Here is a 24,250-nt window from a genome sequence, read left to right on the forward strand (position 1 = left end):
ATATCCCGCGTCCGTACGAAGTTCCTACGGACCCAGGAAGGCATGGGAAAAGCCCGTTTCCAGCACGCAATGTGCACGCGCTGAAAATCGACATTTCCGATCTGTTAAGTTTTTGGTCTTGACAGATGGCCGCAGATCGGGAGCGAGGACACTTGCAGGGTAAGGATTTCCGATATTTACGAATATCTTGCCCTGCAAATGTCCTTTAAAATCCTGCGCCTGAAAAAGCAGGCGTATAGCCAACTTTTACAGGCGTAAGTGGTTAAAAATACACATTCAAATAAAAAATAAAGTTATAAAAGCACTTTTTATGTTTAAAAACCCTCTCCACTACGGTAAGTTTATTTGATGTGTTAATAAAAAAAATTTTTTTTAAAGTCGGCAAACTTTTTTTTTATAACAAGTTTAATTTAAATGCATGTTAATTGTGTAGTTTATTTTCCATTTTTTATTGGCTTTTAAGTGTTTGGCGGGGGTTCTCATTCATAGCAATAGGAGTTCTGTACTTACGGAACTCCTATTGCTGTGAATGAGAAACTATACTGAACCTGATTGGCTGCTGTCACTAGATCCCGGCCTGAGCATGTGTCCACGTGCACAAGCTGCGATGTGCAGTTACCTCTGGGCCTCAGGCTCGGAAGTGCGGACAGTCGCAGCAGCGGCAGGTAAATGCGTATCTTTTTGCTTTTTTTTAGGTTGTTTGCCTGCGGGAATGGTGTAACCGGAATTTCAGTGCCAATGAGTAGCCAAACAGGAGGAACTTTCAACCATCCTACCTGGGCTTCCGGTTAAGCAACGCCTCGATTTCAAAATTCTCATCCTTGTTCTCAAATCCCTCCCTGGCCTCATCCCTCCCTATCTCTGTAATCTCCGCCAGCCCCACAACCTCCCAAGATGTCTGCGCTCCTCTAATTCTGCCCTCTTCAGCATCCCTGATTATAATCGCTCAACCATCGGTGGCCAGGCCTTCTGTTGCCTGGGCCCCAAGCTCTGGAACCCCCTCCCTAAACCTCTCTACCTCTCTTCCCTCCTTTCAGGCGCTCCTTAAAACCTACCTCTTTGATCAAGCTTTTGGTCACCTGCCCAAATTTCTCCTTATGTGGCTCGGTGTCAAATGTTTTGTCTATAGTACTCCTGTGAAGCACCTTGGGACTTTCAGGTGCTATATAAATAGAAGTTGTTGTTGTTGGTATCCGTTCTCATGAAAGGTTCACACCTGTCGAGCAGAGAAGGTTGTGGGGAGATTTGATAGACGTATTCAAAATGATGAGGGGTTTCGATAGAGTAAATCAGGAGAACCTAATTCAGTGGTGGGAGGGTCAGTGAGCAGGTAATTGGCAAAGGGACCAGAGGGGAGATGATGAGAATTAATTTTTACGTAGTGAGTTGCTGTGACCTGGAATTTACTGCTTGAAAGTACGGTGGGAAGCAGGTTCAAATAGTTATTCTCAAAAGGAAATTGGATAAATACAAGAAGGGGAGAAATTTGTCGGGCTATGGGGGAGTGGGACTAAATGGATAGCTCGTTCGAAGATGGGCCGAATGGCCTCCTTCTGTGCTGCGCCATCCGATGATTCTTTGATTAACCCTTTCAACGCCACTGCTGCCTTTACTCTCGTACACTGTCGGGCTGCGATTTGCACGCTCACTGGCTGCCTCTCTGTGCTCGATGATCGGGGGAAAACAAACCCATCAAAGCTTGATTTGGACCACACCAGCGAGAGCCAGGGGCTGTAAGGGAGAAGTGAGGAGATGGTTTTAAAGTTAGAGACAGGTTGGATAAGATAAGATCAGGAGAGGCGTGAATAATAACAAGAGAAGGTTTGAGGGCGGGAAGCATGTAGCAAAGGTTTTGGTGCTACAACCTTTGCTATGTGCAGTATGTCATCTAACCCTTCTTTGATAAGTAAATATTTAAATGACTACGCACTTAACAATGGAATATTGTCTCAGTTGTAGAATTAATCAATGACAGCGGGTACAGAAACTTCTCATCAAGTTCTGGTTTTGAAACAACTATGTTTGAAGACAAATTGGTCTTAAATAGAACCAAGTGTACTTAAGAGCATGCAGAAATCAAGCACAGGCAGCGGAAAGAGCGTGTGGCAAACCTGTCCCACCCACCCTTTCCCTCAACGACTATCTGTCCCACCTGTGACAGGGTCTGTGGCTCTCGTACTGGACTGTTTAGCCACCTAAGGACTCACTTCAGGAGTGGAAGCAAGACTTCCTCGATTCCAAGGGACTGCCTATGATGATGATAATTTTATCAATGCAACAGTCTCTCACACACACACACACAAAGGTAAGAGAGATGCATTTTTGATATATAGGAGCAGACAAAAGTTATTTTGAAAATTAAGTTTAACATATCATTCACATTTCCTGTTGCCATCTTTTGACTATGAAAGTTCCTTCGCTGAAGGCTCTTTATGGAGCACGCTTTAAGCCTCTGTCCATGTTGGGATTCATTAAGCAGCATTGGCACAGTCCCATATCTCTCCTCCCTTTGCTTTTAAAAAAAACTTTAATCTTTTTTGAGAATATTGTGCTCTGGACTATCAAGGATGGCAGCTCTTATCGAATCATAGAATCATACAGGAAGATAACGAGAAACTGGTCAGTTGGGCAAATGGAATTCAATCCGGAAAAGTGTGAGGGAATGCATTTTGGGGAGGGGCAACAAGGCAAGGGAATACACATTAAATGGGAGGATACAGAGAGGTGTGGAGGAACAGAGGGACCTTGAAGTGCATGTCCACAGATCCTTAAAGGTAGCAGGACGGGTCGATAAGGTTATTAAAAAGGCATACGGAATGCTTTCCTTTATTAGCCGAGGCATAGAATATAAGAGCAGGGAGGTTACGCTCGAACTGTATACAACACTAGTTGGGCCACAGCTGGAGTACTTCGTGCAGTTCTGGTCAGCACATTACAGGAAGGATGTGATTGCACTAGAGAGGATGCAGAGGAGATTTACGAGGATGTTGCTTGGACTGGAAAACTTTAGTCATGAGGAAAGATTGGATAGGCTGGGGTTGCTTTCCTTGGAACAGAGGAGGCTGAGGGGAGACCTGATTGAGGTGTATAAAATTATGAGGGGCCTGGATAGAGTGGATAGGAAGGGCCTATTTCCCTTAGCAGAGGGGTCAATAACCAGGGGGCATAGATTGAAAGTAATTGGTAGGAAGTTTAGAGGGGAGATGAGGAAACATGTCTTCACCCTGAGGGTGGTGGGGGTCTGGAACTCACTGCCTGAAAGGGTGGTAGAGGCAGGAACCCTCACCACATTTAAAAAGGCTACGGACCGAGAGCTGGAAGGTGGGATTAGGCTGGATAGCTCTTTTTCGACCGGCGCAGACACGATGGGCCGAATGGCCTCCTTCTGTGTTGTAGCTTTCTATGGGCTAGCCTTTCCACTTCACATCATAGAAAAAACATCGCTGGGCTAGTGCCCATATATCGCCCAAAAAGGGTTGATATCGCCCAAAAATGGAAAGTTGGACACATCGCCGAGCTTAGCGCCGACACATTGCCCGGTGCAACTTTCGGCTCACATCGCCGAGGTGATCACCCACACATCGGCCAGCCTAACCTTCGGCACATCGCCGGCACATCGCCGGACTGATCGCTCACCGAGAACCTCGTTGGAGAATAGTTGCTATTGCCTGGCCTTCCTCACAGAACTGGGCACTCGGAGGAAGACAGGGAGCCTCTTAAACAGGGGCTTAGATAGTTTGTGAATTATTTAAGGGCCTTTTAAAGGTAGATACACTCACAATTAGACGTTTTCTTATATCTATATAAATAAGTGACGTTTCATACTTACTTGGTCTGGTCTGGACATTGTTTAACAACAGTTGCACTAATGTTCTATTTTAACTTACGTTATTAGAAGACACTGCACAACAATTGTAACGTGACATAAAATGGTTTTAATAAAATGACAACTTTTGAACGTAATTTTTCAATTACAAACACTGGTCGGAGCCCTTGGGCTCGTGGGATGCAGACGAGACGACCTCGGCTATCTCGCCCCATAACCTGCCCGTGGTGCTGGTTTCCCATCACACTCTGCCCCGGTCAATTGAGCCCAACAGGAGTGCACCTCCGCCACGAGGGCCTCGTTGGCCTCCTCAGAGAAGAGTTTGGACCTCTTCCTCCCCGTCTCCACATCTCTCCCACTTTCATCGCTGGCAGACATATTTCTCTTGTCTTTCTTTCGCTCTCTCTCTCTCTCTTTTCTCTCACCTCTCTGTCTCTGCCTTCCTCCTCTCTCTTATCTCTCTCTCGCTCTCTCTCCTCTCTTGATTTCTCTCCCCCTTCTGGACATGTGTGGATGACCCCTGACCTCCCGAAACGCGGGAAAACATGGCCACCAAAAAAAAAAAAAAATTTGCGTATGCGCAGAAGGCCGTTGCTAGGGAAGCTTTTGCCTTTGCCATCGCTGGGCTATCGCTGGGCTATCGCCGAGCCGAAAAACGCCATCCAAAAAGTGGGTGATGTTCCAGCGATCATGAAGGCTGCAACATCGCCCATTTTCTGGGCCCTAGCGAACAAAGTGAAAAGTCTAGCCCCATGAATCTGCCATCTCCGTTCACACCCTATCTCGACTCATCTTTTGTTTCTTAACTTGTCCCATTACCATCTCCTTTTGCCTCGCACCATCATCCCTTTTGTCTCTTAATTTCCTCTGCCTTCCATCCTGTTAAAGACCTTCCCTTTTGTTCCTTCCTCCCCTCCCCCTTTCCCGACCCCGACACTTGCTTAAAAACCTGTTACCTCGCTAACTTTTTTCAGTTCTGACAAAGGGTCATCGACCTGAAACGTTAACTCTGTTTCTCTCTCTAAAGATGAGGGGAGGGAAGACCTTATTGAGGTGTATAAAATTATGAGGGGCCTAGATAGAGCGGATAGAAAGGACCTATTTCCCTTAGCAGAGGGGTCACCAACCAGGGGGCATAGGTTTAAAGTAATTGGTAGGAGGTTTAGAGGGGATTTGAGGGATTTTTCATCCAGAGGGTGGTGGGGGTCTGGAATCCACTACCTGAAAGGGTGGTAGAGACAGAAACCCTCACCATATTTAAAAAAGTACTTGGATGTGCACTTGAAGTGCCGTAACCTACAGGGCTACGGACCGAGAGCTGGAAAGTGGGATTAGGCTGGGTAGCTCTTTGTCGGCCGGCGCGGACACGATGGACCGAAATGGCCTCGTTCCCAGCTGTAAATTTCTATGATTCTATGATTCTATGTCCTCTGGACCCAATGGCCTGCATCATTGGGTCTTAAAAGAAGTGGCTGCGGAGATAGTGGATGCATTGGTTGTAATCTACTAAAATTCCTTGGATGCTGGAGAGGTCCCTGTGGATTGAAAATCCGCAAATGTAACGCCCCTATTTAAAAAAAGAAGGTAGACAAAAAGCCATAACCTGCAGGGCTACAGACCAAGAGCTGGAAAATGGGATGAGGCTGGATAGCTCTTGGTCGGCCGGCGTGGACACGATGAGCCGAAATGGCCTCTTTCCATGCTGTAAATTTCTATGGCGTCTCCGCCTCTATGAGGACTTGGGTTGCAGGACACATGGCTGCAAATTTGGGTGGTCCCAATCAAAGGAGAAGTGTTACCAAGTTGCATGGTCTCGCTGCTTCTTTTCAAGTTCTGGCTGCACGCCCAACTGGAGCAGTTAATCCTGTAACTATACTTATATGGCATGAGCTGAGATCACTTTAAGCGAGGCTGACTGGGCTTTGAACATGAAAGCAGGCTGGCACCTTCATGGAGAAGCGATTGAAATCTGCTCGCACCAGAATGTGATCAATGGAAAAAGATGCCGTTTATCTTAGTGTGACATGGAGTCATGTTCTGGAGATCATTGCAGTCATGGGATTGTCTCCATGATTGAAGACGAGAAGTCGAGCTCTGAGATACTGATGTACAAGCACTTTGCAGCTTCATGTGGAATTAGTTTCTCCGTTGTTGTAACAGGGACAATAGCCAATTCAGTACTGTAACATTGGCATTATTGTGCAGCGTGATTTCTGGGCTATTTTTATAAGTTGTTGAATTTAGCTGAAAATTACAGTCAGAGGCTTCCTTCGTACGAACGCCTCCAACCCGAAAAAAATCCACAAATCTACCTGTTGGTCCCGGAGAAACGTAGGATTCCAGTCGGATTCCTAGATTCGCTGTGCAGCGCACGGGAAGATATCTTCGAGGTACGTAGGTACATGCTGGAGTCACATGGGACTGGACCACCAATCACTATGCAGTATTCTCATTGCTAAAAATGGTAGTTCTGTTTGCATGGGCTCCCATTCCTATCAATGGAAACCCCCTAAAACACCGAAATGCTGCATAATGGATGGAGGCGGGGGGAGGGGAGGAGAGAGTGGATGGGGGGATGGGGGGGAGTGGGGGGGGGGAGTGAATGTGGGGGTTTGGATGGGGGAGTGGATGGGGGGGTTGGATGGGGGGAGAGGGGGAGGGGGAGTGGATGGGGCATGGGGAGGAGTGGGGGGAGGATGGGGAAGTGGGGAGGGAGGGGATGAGGGGAGGGGATGGGGGGATTAGAGGGGAGAGGATAGGGGTGGGGGGGGAGTGTATGGGGGAGGGGATGTGGGGGAGGAGTGGGGGTGAGGATGGGGAAGTGGATGGGGGGGAGTGGATGGGGGGAGTGGGGTGGAGTGGGAGGGTAGGATGGGGGAGTGGGGGGGAGGGAATGGGGGCGAGGGGATGGGGGAGGGGATGGGGGGGAAGTGGAGGGGAGAGGATAGGGTCGGGGGGGGTGGGGAGTGTATGGTGGGAGGGGATGGGGCGAAGGGGATGGGGTGGTAGCTGGGGGGGAGTAGATGTGGGGGGTGGGAGGGAGGGGATGGGGAAGAGTGGGGGGGAGGGGATGGGGCGAAGGGGATGGAGAGGTGGCTGGGGAGGAGTGGATGTGGGGGGTGGGAGGGAGGGGATGGGGGAGAGTGGGGGGGGGAGGGGATGGAGTGGAGGGGATGGGGGGGTAGTTGGGGAGGAGGGGATGGGGGAGTGGGGGGGAAGGGATGGGGGGTTAGTTGGGGGGGGGGGAGAATAAATAAAACACCTCACATATTTAAAATTAATTGAAATTAAATGTAATTAAATATTTGAGAAAAAAATATATATTTTTGGAATTTTTTTTATAGAGGGCTAGACTTTCCCTGCAGTCCCCTACCACCGAATTGCCGCCCAAAAAGACCGCTAAGATTCTTCAAATAACGCTGGTGAAAAATTGCATAAAAAAAGGAATAAATTACCGCTGGCGAGAAAATGGACCTTACACATGGATTCTCGGCGGTTAAACGCGATCCTGGGCAAAACGGGCAGTTTTGAACCAGAATGGGCGGCAAGTACTCAAAATTTAGACCGAGGCTGCAGGCGGGCCTCGGGCGTGGGGAGTAGGGAGTGAGGGCAACAGCTTGACATCATTCCAGTTCAGCTGGATTTTCTCGAGCCAATTCCTGCCGAACAGGGCTGGACCATTACCTGGGACGAACCACAATGGTAGCTCGTGAACCACACCGTCATATGACGCCTCCATTGCTGCACTGCTGAGCACCGGTATGAGTTCCTTAGTGTAAGCAGGCAACCTGGCATTGACTGGACTCAGCTTCGGTTTCTCAGCCTTGGTCTCCCACAGCTTGTCGAATGTCATTATCGAATGATTAAAAAGATAAACATTTCAAAAACATCCTCAAGACCCTTTTCAACTTAATCGCCGTGAAACAACTTTCAAATAATGATTAAACAAAACCTCTTAACTTACCCTTCTTTGCAGGAGAGCTTACCTACCTCCCCGGATCCGGCAGCTTTTCGAGGGCGGTTTTGTCGGTCTTACCCGACGGGTCACCGCTGAGGCAAAACCTTTACGGTGGGGCTTTTCTTGGCGGTGGTTGCAGTGCACGAGGGCGGTCCGATCCCCAGCGGCAGTTTGACAAAGGCGGCGGAACTCTCTAAACCAAGAAGTGGGAATCTTTCGGCGGGTCTATTTCCGCCGAGAAAGAGCTGTACTACCGAGAAAACCGCCGACAATGAAGAGGAAAGCCTAGCCCATCGATGTGTTTTAATATTGTTAAAAATAAACTTACCTTGGGATCTGTTATATCCATCCGAGAGGCTACACGGGGCCTCGGATTTAAAGCTCATCTGATCAGCAGCACTTCCAACACGACTGCACTGAAGTGTCAGCCCAGATTATGTGCTCAAATGGAGTGGGGCTTGAACCCGTGACCTTTTACTATAGAAGCAAGAGATTCACCACTGAGCCAATGGGTGGCTCCTTAAATCTATAGAGCAGCATTTTGTACAACTTAATCCCTGCCCCACCCCCGCCCCCCCCTCACCACGCGCCCCCTCCCCACCTTATCCCCATCTCCAGATTGCTGGCAAGTACAACCAGGGGTCTGTCAGACTACTGTTCTGTTGTTTGCACATAAAACGTTGGTCGGGAAACATAGAAACATAGAAACATAGAAAATAGGTGCAGGAGCAGGCCATTCAACCCTTCTAGCCTGCACCGCCATTCAATGAGTTCATGGCTGAACATGAAACTTCAGTACCCCCTTCCTGCTTTCTCGCCATAACCCTTGATCCCCCGAGTAGTAAGGACTTCATCTAACTCCCTTTTGAATATATTTAGTGAATTGGCCTCAACTACTTTCTGTGGTAGAGAATTTCACAGGTTCACCACTCTCTGGGTGAAGAAGTTTCTCCTCATCTCGGTCCTAAATGGCTTACCCCTTATCCTTAGACTGTGACCTCTGGTTCTGGACTTCCCCAACATTGGGAACATTCTTCCTGCATCTAACCTGTCTAACCCCGTCAGAATTTTAAACGTTTCTATGAGGTCCCCTCTCATTCTTCTGAACTCCAGTGAATACAAGCCCAGTTGATCCAGTCTTTCTTGATAGGTCAGTCCCGCCATCCCGGGAATCAGTCTGGTGAATCTTCGCTGCACTCCCTCAATAGCAAGAATGTCCTTCCTCAAGTTAGGAGACCAAAACTGTACACAATACTCCAGGTGTGGCCTCACCAAGGCCCTGTACAACTGTAGCAACACCTCCCTGCCCCTGTATTCAAATCCCCTCGCTATGAAGGCCAACATGCCATTTGCTTTCTTAACCGCCTGCTGTACCTGCATGCTAACCTTCAATGACTGATGTACCATGACACCCAGGTCTCGTTGCACCTTCCCTTTTCCTAATCTGTCACCATTCAGATAATAGTCTGTCTCTCTGTTTTTACCACCAAAGTGGATAACCTCACATTTATCCACATTATACTTCATCTGCCATGCATTTGCCCACTCACCTAACCTATCCAAGTCACTCTGCAGCCTAATAGCATAGGTGTTAACCATCATAAACATAGTTGCACAGATGGACACCACCCATTGAGCTAAGGGCCTGCTTATTTGCACGAGCAAAAATGCTCTGATTGACCCTGATAGGCTCTCCATGATCACATGACCTGGTTGCTGATTGGTCCTCTTAAAGGATCATCATCACCATCATCATCGGCAGTCCCTCGGAATCGAGGAAGACTTGCTTCCACTCTAAAAATGAGTCCTTAGGTGGCTGAACAGTCCAATACGGGAACCACCGTCCCTGTCACAGGTGGGACAGATAGTCGTTGAGGGAAAGGGTGTGTGGGACTGGTTTGCCGCACGCTCTTTCCACTGTCTGCGCTTGATCTCTTCATGCTCTCGGCGACGAGACTCGAGGTGCTCAGCGCCCTCCCGGATGCACTTCCTCCACTTAGGGCGGTCTTTGGCCAGAGACTCCCAGGTGCCGATGGGGATGTTGCACTTTATCAGGGAGGCTTTGAAGGTGTCCCTGTAACGTTTCCTCTGCCCACCTGGGGCTCGTTTGCCGTGAAGGAGCTCCGAGTAGAGCACTTGCTTTGGGAGTCTCGTGTCTGGCAATGCGAACGATGTGGCCCGCCCAGCGGAGCTGGTCGAGTGTGGTCAGTCCTTCGATGCTGGAGATGTTGGCCTGATCGAGGACGCTGACGTTGGTGCATTGTCCTCCCAGGGGATTTGCAGGATCTTGCGGAGACATCGTCGGTGGTATTTCTTCAGTGACTTGAGGTGTCTGCTGCACATCTCGGAGGATGTGACACACAGTTCCAGCAGCAATGAGCCCGACTGCCAGTGCCAGGTTCGAGGAGCCTGCGCATGTGTAGGCTTCGGGGGCGGAGTTCGGGCCGTACAGAAGGACGCTCAAATAAAATATTGCAAACAATCAGTCTGTTAAGCCAAGGCAAGATTCCGCGCGTGTGTTTATTCGAGATGGAGGGGGAAGCGAGCTGAACGTCCCACCCAGATGGGGACAGGAATTGGCCTGCAAGACATCTGTAAAATGTTATTTTACCTTCAGACTACAAATATGTGGAGATAAGACACAAGCCAGACGACAGGTGGCTCTTATCTTCTCACTGATCCAGAGCCCTGTGGGCAGCGAGTCGTTGCCCCGGGTAGTATGTGCGTTCCTACACCTGAAATCTTACTGGTGTTGACAGTATGACCTTATGGGAGGGAGAACAGCCAGTTGTCGTGGTGCACATTGGTACCAACGACATAGGCAAAAAAAGGGATGAGGTCCTACGAAACGAATTTAAGGAGCTAGGAGCTAAATTAAAAAGTAGGACCTCAAAAGTAGTAATCTCGGGATTGCTACCAGTGCCACGTGATAGTCAGAGTAGGAATCGCAGGATAGCGCAGATGAATACGTGGCTTGAGCAGTGGTGCAGCAGGGAGGGATTCAAATTCCTGGGGCATTGGGACCGGTTCTGGGGGAGATGGGACCAGTACAAACCGGACGGTCTGCACCTGGGCAGGACTGGAACCAATGTCCTAGGGGGAGTGTTTGCTAGTGCTGTTGGGGAGGATTTAAACTAATATGGCAGGGGGATGGGAACCAATGCAGGGAGACAGAGGGAAACAAAAAGGAGCCAAAAGCAAAAGACAGAAAGGAGATGAGGAAAAGTGGAGGGCAGAGAAACCCAAGGCAAAGAACAAAAAGGGCCACTGTACAGCAAAATTCTAAAAGGACAAAGGGTGTTAATAAAACAAGCCTGAAGGCTTTGTGTCTTAATGCAAGGAGTATCCGCAATAAGGTGGATGAATTAATTGTGCAAATAGATGTTAACAAATATGATGTGATTGGGATTACGGAGACGTGGCTCCAGGATGATCAGGGCTGGGAACTCAACATTCAGGGGTATTCAACATTCAGGGGTATTCAACATTCAGGAAGGATAGAATAAAAGGAAAATGAGGTGGGGTAGCATTGCTGGTTAAAGAGGAGATTAATGCAATAGTTAGGAAAGACATTAGCTTGGATGATGTGGAATCTATATGGGTAGAGCTGCAGAACACCAAAGGGCAAAAAACGTTAGTAGGAGTTGTGTACAGACCTCCAAACAGTAATAGGGATGTTGGGGAGGGCATCAAACAGGAAATTAGGGGTGCATGCAATAAAGGTGCAGCAGTTATAATGGGTGACTTTAATATGCACATAGATTGGGCTAGCCAAACTGGAAGCAATACGGTGGAGGAGGATTTCCTGGAGTGCATAAGGGATGGTTTTCTAGACCAATATGTTGAGGAACCAACTAGGGGGGAGGCCATCTTAGACTGGGTGTTGTGTAATGAGAGAGGATTAATTAGCAATCTCATTGTGCGAGGCCCCTTGGGGAAGAGTGACCATAATATGGTGGAATTCTGCATTAGGATGGAGAATGAAACAGTAATTTCAGAGACCATGGTCCAGAACTTAAAGAAGGGTAACTTTGAAGGTATGAGGCGTGAATTGGCTAGGATAGATTGGCGAATGATACTTAGGGGGTTGACTGTGGATGGGCAATGGCAGACATTTAGAGACCGCATGGATGAAGTACAACAATTGTACATTCCTGTCTGGCGTAAAAATAAAAAGGGGAAGGTGGCTCAACCGTGGCTATCTAGGGAAATCAGGGATAGTATTAAAGCCAAGGAAGTGGCATACAAATTGGCCAGAAATAGCAGCGAACCTGGGGACTGGGAGAAATTTAGAACTCAGCAGAGGAGGACAAAGGGTTTGATTAGGACAGGGAAAATGGAGTACGAGAAGAAGCTTGCAGGGAACATTAAGGTGGATTGCAAAAGTTTCTATAGGTATGTAAAGAGAAAAAGGTTGGTGAAGACAAACGTAGGTCCCCTGCAGTCAGAATCAGGGGAAGTCATAACGGGGAGCAAAGAAATGGCGGATCAATTGAACAAGTACTTTGGTTCGGTATTCACTAAGGAGGATACAAACAACCTTCCGGATATAAAAGGGGTCAGAGGGTCTAGTAAGGAAGAGGAACTGAGGGAAATCTTTATTAGTCGGGAAATTGTGTTGGGGAAATTGATGGGATTGAAGGCCGATAAATCCCCAGGGCCTGATGGACTGCATCCTAGAGTACTTAAGGAGGTGGCCTTGGAAATAGCGGATGCATTGACAGTCATTTTCCAACATTCCATTGACTCTGGATCAGTTCCTATGGAGTGGAGGGTAGCCAATGTAACCCCACTTTTTAAAAAAGGAGGGAGAGAGAAAACAGGGAATTATAGACCGGTCAGCCTGACCTCAGTAGTGGGTAAAGTGATGGAATCAATTATTAAGGATGTCATAGCAGTGCATCTGGAAAATGGTGACATGATAGGTCCAAGTCAGCATGGATTTGTGAAAGGGAAATCATGCTTGACAAATCTTCTGGAATTTTTTGAGGATGTTTCCAGTAAAGTGGACAAGGGAGAACCAGTTGATGTGGTATATTTGGACTTTCAGAAGGCTTTCGACAAGGTCCCACACAAGAGATTAATGTGCAAAGTTAAAGCACATGGGATTGGGGGTAGTGTGCTGACGTGGATTGAGAACTGGTTGTCAGACAGGAAGCAAAGAGTAGGAGTAAACGGGTACTTTTCAGAATGGCAGGCAGTGACTAGTGGAGTGCCGCAAGGTTCTGTGCTGGGGCCCCAGCTGTTTACATTGTACATTAATGATTTAGACGAGGGGATTAAATGCAGTATCTCCAAATTTGCGGATGATACTAAGTTGGGTGGCAGTGTGAGCTGCGAGGAGGATGCTATGAGGCTGCAGAGTGACTTGGATAGGTTAGGTGAGTGGGCAAATGCATGGCAGATGAAGTATAATGTGGATAAATGTGAGGTTATCCACTTTGGTGGTAAAAACAGAGAGACAGACTATTATCTGAATGGTGACAGATTAGGAAAAGGGAAGGTGCAACGAGACCTGGGTGTCATGGTACATCAGTCATTGAAGGTTGGCATGCAGGTACAGCAGGCGGTTAAGAAAGCAAATGGCATGTTGGCCTTCATAGCGAGGGGATTTGAATACAGGGGCAGGGAGGTGTTGCTACAGTTGTACAGGGCATTGGTGAGGCCACACCTGGAGTATTGTGTACAGTTTTGGTCTCCTAACTTGAGGAAGGACATTCTTGCTATTGAGGGAGTGCAGCGAAGGTTCACCAGACTGATTCCCGGGATGGCGGGACTGACCTATCAAGAAAGATTGGATCAATTGGGATTGTATTCACTGGAGTTCAGAAGAATGAGAGGGGACCTCATAGAAACGTTTAAAATTCTGACGGGTTTAGACAGGTTAGATGCAGAAAGAATGTTCCCAATGTTGGGGAAGTCCAGAACCAGGGGTCACAGTCTGAAGATAAGGGGTAAGCCATTTAGGACCGAGATGAGGAGAAACTTCTTCACCCAGAGAGTGGTGAACCTGTGGAATTCTCTACCACAGAAAGTAGTTGAGGCCAATTCACTAAATATATTCAAAAGGGAGTTAGATGAAGTCCTTACTACTCGGGGGATCAAGGGTTATGGCGAGAAAGCAGGAAGGGGGTACTGAAGTTTCATGTTCAGCCATGAACTCATTGAATGGCGGTGCAGGCTAGAAGGGCTGAATGGCCTGCTCCTGCACCTATTTTCTATGTTTCTATGTTTCTATGTTAAACTTGGCGCTTGGAACTTTTGGAGTATGCATTTCTTTTCTTGGGCAAGCCCTGCTCCATCTAACAGAGGACAGTTGGATCTCTTGCTCATTCCAGGATGACTTAAGAACATAAGAAATAGGAGCAGGAGTAGGCCATTCGGCCCCTCGAGCCTGCTCTGCCATTCAATAAGATCATGGCTGATCTAATCTTGGCCTCAACTCCACTTCCCCGCCCGCTCCCCATAATCGTTAACTCCCCTATAGTGACAGCTGTGGCTCAGTGAGTAGCACTCTCGCCTCTGAGTCAGAAGGTTGTGGGTTCAAGTCCCACTCCAGGGGACTTGAGCACATAAATCTAAGCTGACACTCCCAGTGCAGGGCTGAGGGAGTGCCGTCCTGTCTTTCAGATGAGACGTTAAACTGAGGCCCCGTCTGCTCTCTCAGGTGGGCATAAAAGATCCCTCAGCACTATTTTGGAGAAGAGCAGGGGGGAGTTCTCCCCGGTGTCCTGGAGCCAATACTTATCCCTCAATCGACATCACAAAAACAGATTATCTGGGTCATTATCACATTGCTGTTTGTGGGAGCTTGCTGTGCGCAAATTGGCTGCCGTGTTTCCCACGTTACAACAGTGACTGCACTCCACAAGTACTTTATTGGCTGTAAAGCGCTTTGAGATGTCCGGTGGTCGTGAAAGGTGCTATATAAATGCAAGTCTTTCTTTCTTTAACCGCCCCGTCCAGTCACACAGCCATTTTCCTCCCTCTCCAATATGTTTTAGAACGGAAAAAAAAGGTGTTCGAAGAGCACAGTTTTTTTTTTATCGTCCCGCATGATTTTATTCCAGCGGGATTTCGCTGGACGCGCGCAGCGCCCCGGAGATTAATCTTCAATTTCTGGAGACTCCAGGGCAAATCCTGGAGGAGTTGGCAACCGCCTGGGCCTTAACCGAGTGGCGCTGTGGCAAACTCTGCAGTACCTGCGTGGCAAAGCCTTACTGACGGTCAGCACCCCACAATAATCACGACCGCAATCAAACAAGTAAGCAAACAAAGTCAATCCCGGGCTCCAAGTGCATCACTTGAAAGGAATCCATCGCTGTCTGGTTGAGTGAAATTGGATTCCGTCATAGCCCTTGACCTCACTTTCAGTCTCGCTTGGTTGAGTTCCGATCCATTACCTATTAAGTCCAGTTTGCCTTTGATTTTTTTTTTCCCCTCTCTCTTTCTCTCTTTCTCTCTGTCGCTCGGCAAAGCGGGCATTTTGTCAACCACCTATGGGGGGGGGGGGTCCTTCTTGGCGTAGTTACGCTGGAGTACGGGGCAAGACTCGCGAAGGGGCGCCGAGCTGAATGGGGCTCCACTGCTGTTCCTGTCTGGCTCCAGCTGTGAGCAGCTGCATTCACGGGGGCTAGCCAGCTCTTTGTTGTAATAGTTACTAATAGGTCTGTTATGCCATTGATGTATTTAAATCATTGGAGGCATTGAGCACTTAGCTCACTGCTGTAGAGCACACATGGATCATTTACAGTCTGATTTCTGCACTCCTCAATCCTGATCCTTTCTCGGGATGGGGGCGTCACTGGCAAGGCCGGCATTTATTGCCCATCTCTAATTGCCCTGGAGAAGGTGGTGGTGAGCCGCCTTCTTGAGCCACTGCAGTCCCGTGTGGTGAAGGTGCTCCCACAGTGCTGTTAGGGAAGGGAGTTACTAGATTTTGACCCAGCGACGATGAAGGAACGGCCGATATTTCTCTGTAATATACGCACCTGTGAGTATGCTCACAGGTTTGTAGCTTTGTTGCTGCGGAGGGGAGCGGGTAGGTCCAAGGGCCTCCTCGGAGGACTGCTCCTGGGCATGGCCAAGGGGGCCATCAGCCGGTCCAGGCAGCGGGCGGTCGAGTGGGTCGTTCAGCCCGACTGCCTGCCTCTCTTCCGCGGTTACATCCGCGCCAGGGTGTCCCTGGAGATGGAGCACGCGGTGTCCACCGGTACGCTCGCGGCCTTCCGCGAGAGGTGGGCGCCGGAGGGACTGGAGTGCATCATCACCCCCGGCAACCAAATTTTAATTTGATTTTATATGTTTAAAGTTTAATTTGTTTATTGTGCCAGGTTTTAGTGTTGTCCACCCCCCGCTTTTAGCCAGGGGGCACTTGTATAATTTGTGGTTTTAGTGCCCTAAAAAACCCAAAAAAATACAAAGAAAAAGGACACTTGATAAGTGTTTGGCGTGTCCCCCCTTTTAATCATGGTGGCACTTGATTTAATGTTTATTTTTGTTCATAACAAAAAGATTTGTAAGTCTGTTGCTGCGGAGGGGAGCGGGTAGGTCCGAGGGCCTCCTCGTGGGCCTGCTCCTGGGCCTGGCCAAGGGGACCATCAGCCGGTCCAGGCAGCGGGCGGTCGAGGGGGTCGTTCAGCCCGACTGCCTGCCTCTCTTCCGCGGTTACATCCGAGCCAGGGTGTATCTGGAGATGGTGCACGCGGTGTCCACCGGTACGCTCGTGGCCTTCTGCGAGAGGTGGGCGCCTGAGGGACTGGAGTGCATCATCACCCCCGGCAACCAAATTTTAATTTGACCGTTTAAAGTTTAAAAGTTTAATCTGTTTAAGTTGTTGGTTTTAGTGCCCCTTTAATAAGGGAGCACTTGATTATTGTTTCAACTGAAATAGATGTAGGGCTGTTGCATTGTGAGAGGCTTAGCCAGTCACCTGACTCAATAAAACCCCAGCCAGTTGGGTTCGGGGGATCCACGATGAGGTATGCAGTTGTGAGCCTGGTGGATGAACTGGTAATGTGTAGTGTGATTGTTAAATCTTCGCCAATAAACCAACTAGTTCTTAATAGCAATGTGTTGCTGTGAATTCTTAAGCAAAGAACCCATGAAGCAAATAAGAACATAAGTATTAGGAGCAGGAGTAGACCATGGGAATCGGACGGAAAAATGGAGTGAACTACATTACGATCTACAAGTCAGGATGGTGTGTAACTTGGAGGGGAACTTGGAGGTGCTGCCCTTGTCCTTCTAGGTGGAGTGATCGGGGCGGAGGAGCGATGAGGGATCGTGGCTGAGATTTGGTGGATGATCGGTACGGAAGTTCGCCGAATGTTTGGTGCGGAGGTGCGGCGAGTGTTTTTGTGGCGGAGGAGCGGCGAGGGATTGTGACAGAGGTGCAGCGAATGCTTGTGGCGGAGGAGCGGCCAGAGATCGCGGCAAAGGTGCGGCGAATGAGGATACGGGGCCCAGAAGAGGCGAGGGCCCAGGGGCAGCACGGGCCCAGCCCACAATGCGATATGTGCACGCACTAGGTCTGTGCAGCAGAGCAGGTCTCCAGTCGTCCTGGTTAACCCTTGCCACTGGACCAAGGCCTAGTTCTGTCAAGCCCGTGTGGTGGCTGGTGTGCAACGGTCACCACACGTTAAAAAAAATCCACGCACAGGCATCTTCCACCCCTCCAACTGGAGTTCAGGACTGGAACATCGGGCCCTTCATTGAAGCATCTGTGAACTCATGTGGAAGCAAGTCATCCTCGTTCGAGGGACCACCATGATGATGAGGCGGTGGAGATCGTGGGTTCAGGAGATTCTGAGTCACTTGAGTGAAGAGAGATTCAGCGGGAGAACTGTAGGCTCTTCCTGAAGGAAGGAGGAGTAACTCACGCCAAGTGATCCCTGGAAACTAGTGGCTTCCAGTTAAAGGGAGCAGCCTGGGAATTGTTGGTAGTGTTCTTGCCTTTGAGTCAGCACATCGTGGGTTCAAGTCCCACACAGGAGTTGAGCACATAATCCAGATCGACACTCCAGAGCAGTACTGAGGGAGGGCTTCACTGACGGAAGTACCATCTTGCAGATATGACATTAAACCAAGCCTCTGTCTGGCCTCTCGGATGGATCTGAAATTATCCCATAGCACTATCGGAAGAACAGAGGAGTTTGTCCAGTGTTCTGGCCAATATTTATCTCTCAACCAACAACACTAAAACAGATTAAGAGCATAAGAAATGGGAGCAGGAGTAGGCCATTTGGCCCCTCACTCCCCTGCCCGCTCCTCGTAACCCTCGACTCCCCTGTAGTTCAAAAATCTGTCTATCTCCACCTTGAATATATTCAATGACCCAGCCTCCACAGCTCTCTGAGGCAGTGAATTCCACAGATTCACAACCCTCTGAGAGAAGAAATTCCTCCTCATCTCTGTTTTAAATGGGCGACCCCTTATTCTGAATCTACGCCCCCTAGTTGTAGATTCCCCCACGAGGGGAAACATCCTCTCTGCACCTATCCTGTCAAGCCTCCTCAGAATCTTGTATGTTTCAATAAGATCACTTCTCATTCTTCTGGATTATCTAATCATTTATCTCAATGTCGTTTGTCAGCCATCCAGCTGCATTCAAGAAAGCCAGGGCTACAAAAGAACATACGAATTAGGAGCAGCAGTAAGCCATACGACCCCTCGAACCTGCGCCGCCATTCAATAAGATCATGGTTGATCTTCCATCTCAACTCCACTTTCCTGGAGTACTGTGTGCAGTTTTGGTCTCCTTACCTAAGAAAGGATATACTTGCCATAGAGGGAGTGCAGCGAAGGTTCACCAGACTGATTCCTGGGATGGCAGGACTGTCGTATGAGGAGAGATTGGGTCGACTAGGCTTGTATTCACTAGAGTTTAGAAGAATGAGAGGGGATCTCATTGAAACGTAGAAAATTCTGACTGGGCTGGACAGACTGGATGTGGGGAGGATGTTTCCCCGGGCTGGGAAGTCTAGAGCAAGGTGTCACAGTCTCAAGACACCGGAGTAGGCAATTTAGGAGCGAGATGAGGAGAAATTTCTTCACTCAGAGGGTGGTGAACCTGTGGCATTCTCTTCCACAGAAAGCTGTAGAGGCCAAGTCACTGAATATATCTAAGAAGGAGATAGATAGATTTCTAGAAACAAAAGGCATCAATGGGTATGGGGAAAAAGCGCGAATATGGTGTTGAGATAGAGGATCAGCCATGATCATATTGAGTGGCGGTGCAGGCTCGAAGGGCCGAATGGCCTACTACTGCTCCTATTTTCTATGTTTCCATGTTTCCCCCCGATCCCCACATCCCTTGATTTCCCGAGAGTCCAAAAATCTATTGATCCCAGCTTTGAATATACTCAACGACTGTGCTTCCACAGCTCTCTGGGACTAACAAATGGTTCTTAAAGGCACCACTACAGCCTGCTATCAAAAAGTTACGTTTAAAAGAAATATTTTCCTAGATGTGGAACCTGGAGATGCCGGAGTCCTTCTCCCGACTCCACTGCTGTCCTGCGGACTGTTGCTGGTCCCCCGATTAACCCCTCCCGATCGCCCCCTTCCTTCCCGATCGCCCTCTCCTGATCAGTGCCCTCACCTCCCACACCCTCCCACCCTCCCCTGATCGCGCCCCCTTGGCCAACAACCCTCTCTCAACCAAGACCATCAAAAACAGATTGTCTGGTCAGCCATCTCCTTAGCTGGTTTCGAGATCTTGCTGTGTATAAACAGGCTTTGTCCTCACCTAGATAGCAATGGACTAAACCTCAATGTAAGTGATGTGCAGTAACTTTTAAACATCCCGAGCATGTGATAAGGCACTCTATAAAACGCGAGTTCTTTCTTAATGGGAGCGATGTTGATTTGATAGGTTGCTGTGGACTGGGTGGTGTTTGGGCAGAGGACACAGTACTTCTTCGGAGCAAGATGCAGATAGATTGGCTATCTGGTTTATTTATTTGTATGTGAGAGCCGTTGTCAGTCAGCCGGTGTACTTTATTTTGAACAGCGACAACAACTTTCATTTACATAGCGCCTTTAACGTCCCAAGGCGCTTCACGGGCATCGAATCAACCAAAAATTGACACCAAGCCAAAGAAGGAGAATGTGTTGCTATAAAAATTCTTAAGCAAAGAACCCATGAAGCAAATACATTACAGTCGTGAAAGGCACTATATAAATGTAAGTCTTTTGTTCTTTCGAGTAGTCAGGATGGCCGAGCGGTCAAAGGCGCTGAATTCAGCTTATAGTTTCCTCTGGAGGCGTGTGTTCGAATCCCACTTCTGACCCTTCTCATTGAAAGCAGAAAAGGGGTACTGAGGTGAATGATCAGCCATGATCTTATCGACTGGTGGTGCAGGCTCGAAGGACCGAATGACCTATTTTCTATGTTTCAAAGCGGCAAGATAGTCATAAGCTGCATCGTTGAGTCGACATCACCACAGATGAATCAGTTCAAAGTCCTGCGACTATGGTTCATACTTTCATATCCACCCAGAGGACTTTCACACATCTGAGACTATGTCTGAGGACTGTAATGAAACCACTGTCGTCATGTCTGAGAAGCAGGAGGAAGGAAACGGTGATTTGTGCAGCCGCCCAACGCTGAGAGACACAGTACAGCCGAAAGCTGAGTTGCCGCACGCCAACGCCATGACCTACTAAGAAGAGGCTGTCCGTAGAATTGGCCTGAAAAGCACAGCATGTCATGTGGGCCTGTGCCCCACTGCCACACTCACTCACTTGAGGTAGCAAAATAAAGAAAGCAGGACTTGCATTTATATAGCCGCCTTTCACGTCCTCGGGCTGTCCCAAAGCGCTTTACAGTCAATGAAGTACTTTTGAAGCGCCTTCTCCTTCTTAGGAGTTCCCTCATATCTAGGATGACTTGCTTCCACACCAAAAAGGGATGAGTTCACAGGTGTTTCAATGAAGGACCTAATATTCCAGATGCCGAACTACATGTTGAAGGGTGGAAGATGCCTGTGTGTGGATTTTTTTAACGTGGGGTGGCCGTTGCACACCAGCCACCACACGGGCTCGACAGAGCTAGGTCTTGGTCCAGTGTAGTCATTGTTGTAATGTGGGAAACGCAGCAGCCAATTTGCACACAGCAAGTTCCCATAAACAGCAACGTGATAATGACCAGAAAATCTATTTTAATGATGATGGATAAATATTGGCCCCCTGGACACTGGGGAGAACTCCCCTACTCCTCTTCGAAATAGTGCCCCGGTGTCTTTTATATCCACCTGAGAGAGCAGACGGGGGCCTCGGTTTAACGTCTCATCCGAAAGACGGCACCTCCGACAGTGCAGCACTCCCTCAGCACTGCACTGGGAGCGTCAGCCTAGATTTTTGTGCTCAAATTCCTGGAGCCGGACTTGAACCCACAACCTTCTGACGCAGAGGTGAGAGTGCTCCCCACTGAGCTACTGGCTGGCACTGCCCAGGCAGCCAAGATAGTAAGGGATACGGGTGCTCAATTTTCCCCAGTGATTTAGGCCATTTTTTTGGAGCAGGCTGCTCTTTTTGGCTTAAGTTGAAAAACCACAGTTTCCCCAATCAATTTGCACCGGCGTAACTCAGTTAGGATTTTTTTAGGTCCGTTTTTATTTCAGCCAAAGAGGGCGTAACCTGCCTCCCACGCCAATTCTGGCCAGTTAGGGAAGTTTGGCCAGCTGAGAGTTACACCAGTTCTGCTTAGGCCAGCGTATGTGGCCTCTGCAGAAAAACAGTCCCGAGAGTTAAGGAAATCGGCGCAGCAGATGCCCGGACACACTAAAAGAATTGAAAAATACATTAACAGCAACTTACCTCCAACCCCGCCCGAAGGATGTCCAGTCTCATTCTCGGATCCCATTCTCCCGGTCCAGTCCCATTCTCGGTTCCCGGTTCACATACAAGAGGAGAGAGAGAGAGAGAGCGTGTGTGTGTGTGTGTGTGTGTGTCCGGGGACCGAGAATGGGACCGGACCGGGAGAATGGGGACCGCGAATGGCACTGGACCGGCAAGCCCTTCGGGCGGGGTTGGAGGTAAGTTGGTGCTATGTGTTTTTCAATTCTTTTAATGTGTTGGGAGCTGGCTGTATGCTTCACTTTGCGGCCTCAGCTCGCACTGTGTCCCTGGTCACCATGGCTGCCCGATCTTTTTGGCGCAGATCAAGACTCCACCCCCAAAACTAAAGGTCGGGTTACACCACTTCAAAAACGATGAAATCCAACGGGGAAGCTTAGAATGTATTTTTTTTGGCGTACTTAGGCCCCAAAAAGTTGGGCAGAACTCTTCAAAGTGCGCCAAAAAGGAATGCTTTGGGGAAACTTGAGCCCCTTAGGAATGCAGAGAGACGTCAGTCAACTGGGTGCCAGACTCCCTGGTCGTACGCGACAGAAACGGCAGGGCCAGACAATTAATTGGCCAGATTCGCGCCGCGGCTAATTCGTCCGCTGGGCTGGCTCGCCACCTGCCAGTGCTCCGTGCGGCTCAGAACACAGCCGGGCCGACATGCTTTGAGGCCAAGTTCATGGCTGGATTATCGGCAGTCGTCTCGAGTGTCAGTGGGGCCTCTGTTCTGAGGATGGCGGAGGGGGGCCCCCAGTCGTGATGACGCCTCTTGGAAAGCTTACATTGCGAGCAGCTGCAACTGCTTTCATAAAAACGCTGCTGAGGGCAATCAGCTGGCCCCTTTCAGCTGGGTCACAAGCAAATCTCTTCCACAAAAGAACAAAATGCATTAAACTTGTGCAAGTTGTAGAGGCACAGTCAAGCCTTTATTCTCCCACAATGACATTTCCTGTCTATGTATATTTGAATCTCCTTCCAAAGGAGCACTGAGTTCATAGTCTCCAGCAAGCTTGGTTAAAAGTAAAGAAAGACTTGGATTTATATAGCGCCGCTCATGTCCACCGGATGTCTCAATGCGCTTTACAGCCAATGAAGTACTTTTGGAGTGTAGTCACCGTTGTGATGTAGGAAACGCGGCAGCCAATTTTGCGCACAGCAAGCTCCCACAATCAGCAATGTGACAATGACCCAGATAATCTGTTTTTTGTGCTGTTGATTGAGGGATAAATATTGGCCCCAGGACACCGGCGATAATTCCCCCCCCCCCCCCTGCTCTTCTTCGAAATAGTGCTGTGAGATCTTTTACAACCACCTGAAAGGACAGACGGGGCTTCGGTTTAGCGCCACATCCGAAAGACGGCACCTCCGATGGTGCAGCGCTCCCTCAGCACTGCACTGGGAGTGTCTGCCTGGATTTATGTGCACGGCGCCCACCTGACCTGCGAGAGAACAGCCGGCCACCGCAGGGGAGCACCGCGAGCCATTCTCAGCATGCGACGGAATCAGGAAGGCCCACTGCATTGACATCATGAAAATCCAGGTGGCCGATTGGAGCTTGGATGAGACCAGGGGCGGGGTCGGGACCCAGGAGCACTGTACCGTGAGCCATAACTGTGTGGCACCATTATTCCAGTACATACAACTACTCCAGTGGATTTCATGGAGCATTTGTCTCCCCTCCCGATCTCTGGAATCCCCGTCAGCCCAACAACCCTCCGGGATATCAGCGCTCTTCCAATTCTGGCCTGTTGAGCAGCCCCATATTTAATTGCTCCACCATTGGTGGCCGTACCTTCAGCTGGCTGGGCCCCAATCTTTGGAACTCCCTCCCTAAACCTCTCCACCTCTCTACCTCTCTTTCCTCCTTTAAGACACTCCTTAAAACCTACCTCTTTGACCAAGCTTTTGGTCACCTTCCCTCATTTCTCCTTATGTGGCTCGGTGTCATTTTCTTTTGTCTTACAACACTCCTGTGAAGCGCCTCGGGACGTTTTACTACATTAAAGGCGCTATATAAATACAAGTTGTTGTTGTAGTTATTCATTGTTTGTTTATCATATTTACAGTGCCCTAGGGCTTAATGTTTTTCTGTTCGGCTCTGGGGCATCTCAGGCCTAACAGAAAAAGGCTTATATTCTGATCGTGAAGAAACACTTGCTCGAAGATCTCCCGCTGCTGCTAGGTTCCTAACTGGCTCGGATATTGCCCCCAGTTGAAATATACAGCTCTGATATTCTAGCTGGTGTGCAGTCCAGTCAATTGTAGTACTCTTACTGCACAATGATAGCATTTAAACCGCCACACATGTTATACATGGTGCATCCCGGGCGCGGTAATGTCAGAGCGCTTTGTCTACAGTTGGCATCGGGACAGGCTTAGTGCCAGGGCGTGACTGCGGGCAGGGCAACGCCCCGAGCTCGGCGATTGAGATATCACTCTCTTTGCATATTGTGTCAGAGCTGAGCAGCGTCGAGCACAATGGAGGGGCTGGTTCCAGCCAAGGGCGCTTAATCACGGCAGATGTTACGTGACTGGAGCAACCTGTCTGTCTCACATCCCCTTTCTCGGAAAGGAAAGCCCCGTGGTTCCAGGCTTCAGCGAACGCTTGCTTCGGGTTT

Source organism: Pristiophorus japonicus, chromosome 24 (genome assembly GCF_044704955.1).
Source record: "Pristiophorus japonicus isolate sPriJap1 chromosome 24, sPriJap1.hap1, whole genome shotgun sequence".
NCBI classification, from domain to species: Eukaryota; Metazoa; Chordata; class Chondrichthyes; family Pristiophoridae; genus Pristiophorus; species Pristiophorus japonicus.